Genomic DNA, 2776 nt, shown 5'->3' with positions numbered 1-2776 from the left:
GGAGGCTGAGATCTGAGGATAGCAGTTCAAAGTCAGCCCTGTCAGGAAAGTGACTATTATCTCCAATTAACCACCAGAAAACCAGAAGTGGTGCTGTGGTTCAAGCGGCAGAGTGCTAGCCTTGAGCTGTAACAGCTAAGGGGTAGTGCCAAGGCCCAGAGTTCAAGCTTTATGACCAACAAAACAAAAACAAACAAAAGAAACTGTGAGTCAAAATAGATCTCTTCTCCCTTAATTTGATTCTATCATGATAAAAGTAACTGACACATACAGTACTTCCTAATTATTAGAATCTTATCTTGTACTTTCAACCAATCAAGGTACAGGCATGAAAAACTCATATGCCAATTGCCATTCATGTGAAAGGTACAATGCTAAACTAAAAAGAACCAAAGCACTCAATACAATAAGACCACACTCATTTCCCTTCCAAGTTATATTTGCAGTTCATTCAGGTACCCAGTCTTCCAAGAGGAAAGCTAGCATCTTGTGTGGCTATAACCAATCAAGCCATAAAATTTTTTAATCTCTCTCTTCTGCCCAAGTTCCCTGGCATATTCAAGCACAGACAGATTTGAGCTCCATCCTGAATCATTTTTCTCTTTAAACTTCTGGGCTAGAAAAAGCTGGAAGAAGGCCAGGAGCTAGAAGGAAAGAATGGCTTTCCTTGAGAATTCAGAATTTGTATTGAACTTCAGCTACAGGTGGCCACTCACTTGTGGGTTACCTGTTCAAGCTTCCAAAGTTTTCAGAGCACCCAAAGGTCCATATTGAACAGAATGTTCCTCACTTCTGACCTTATTTCAGATTTGAGGATTCTTTAGCTAAGACACATCCACAGTGCCCTTGGAGGACAATGAAGCCTGTGGACACAGTGTCATTCGATCCCTCCTCCACCTACCTAGAGGAGCATAAGCAACAACCAATTGTACCATTTAGGCAGTTTCCTTCTGGCTTCCACTACCTATCAGCTAACCACTAGCCTACGGAGTGGAGGGGAGAAGGGATCCGTATTCCTCTAACTTATCCAGTACATGGAAAAAACTGTTTACTTACCACTAAATCCTAGACAGTTGTCTCATTTCCAAATCTAACCTATTCTTTCTATATGACCACAACTGTCAACATCCCATTCTAATTTTTTATCACCAAAACTGACAAGAATGGTGAAGAGTTTGAGCTTTTATTCATATGAGCTTGCAAGCTAACGAGACTGAGAGTTTTGGACTGGGAAGTTGGCTCAGTGGTAGAGTGCTTGCCTTGCATGTAGGAGGCCCTGGGTTCAATTCCTCAGAACCACATAAGCAGAAAAAGCCAAAAGTGGTGCTATGGCTCAAGTGGTAAAGCACTAGCTTTAAGCTAAAGAGCTGAGGGACAGCACCCAGGCCCAGAGTTCAAGCCCCACCCACGACTGGCAAAAAAACACAAACAAAAAAACAAAACAAAAAAAGACAGAGTTTTATAGATGTTGGCGGAAAACATGAGGTTCTCAGATCACAGGAAAAGGGCCAAGGTGATAATAAAGCTTTTGTTATGGTTGTTAAGCACCAATACCCACAGGGCAATGCAAAGGATGATGTCTGTACATGTGATGGTTTGCATGTAATAGAGGAGTCTCGAGCATACAGCATACATACATCTTCTACCTTCTTGATTCATTTCAGCTCTGGACAGCATTTTAAAATAAAGGCAGTCTGCATTCTTTTTGTGCTGCTGTTGTTATGCCAGCACTGGGCTAAATTCACTGCCTCCTACTCTCACTTGGCATTTTCACTAAAGGCTGACACCCTACCACTTGAGCCATGCCTCCACTTCTGGAATTTTGCTGATTAATTGGGAGATGAGTCTCTCAGACTTTTCTGTTTTGGACTTGCTTTGAACCAGATTTCTTAGATTTAAGCCTCCTGAGTAGCTAGAATTATAGGCATGAGCCACACACACCAGGCTTATACTTTCCTTTTCAGATATACAGAAAAGCAAGTGGGCCATAGAGAATCATCTAACAAATACTTCATTATGCACACAGAAAGTAGAAATTCTCTTCCCATTATTAATTACTAACAAATAGGCCAGAAACTTAACACCAGTCCATGGGATGCTAGTTTCCTCTCAGTGGACATAGTCCTGTTCTCTAACTGCCAAAAGTCTTCTTCTAAGGCCAAAATTTTCTTCCATATCTCACAGGCCAGCATTCATGATCACTAGCCATACATTAACAATTGGATGGATTTCAGCAGAATGGGGGTGAATTAAGGATTTTTAGAAGGCCAAGAAGGTGACGTGGATACCCATTGCAACTAATGATTCTCACCTGATCTGTCTCAGCTCACCAGAGAGATAATGAGCACCCACTTGTCAGTAGATCTTACTGAGGACAATGGAGAAACAGCAAAGCTAAACACTAATTGAATAAATCCTAAATCTTCATATTCATTATTCTGCCTGAAAGTATGAATACAATACAGCTCACATATAACCATACTTAATTTCTATCTACTTCAAAACTTAAATACATACCATGCTTACTACTCCATTCTAATTGTGATGGTATCAATGGACTTTAAAGGTCTATTGCTTGAGACTTCTGGACTAGAAAGCACTTCAAAAGATCTAGGGCCCAAAAAATCTGAATTTTTAAAGATTCACAAAACTTTGGTGAAAAAGCATCTTAAAATATATAATGCAGGGCTGGGAAGGTGGCTCAGTGGTAGAGCACTTGCCTTGCATGCCTGAGGCCCTGGGTTCGATTCCTCAGCACCACATAAGCAAAAAGAAA

The sequence above is a fragment of the Dipodomys ordii genome, unplaced genomic scaffold (assembly GCF_000151885.1).
Source record: "Dipodomys ordii isolate 6190 unplaced genomic scaffold, Dord_2.0 Scaffold16, whole genome shotgun sequence".
Classification (NCBI taxonomy): domain Eukaryota; kingdom Metazoa; phylum Chordata; class Mammalia; order Rodentia; family Heteromyidae; genus Dipodomys; species Dipodomys ordii.
Note: the sequence above shows the minus strand (reverse complement) of the source record.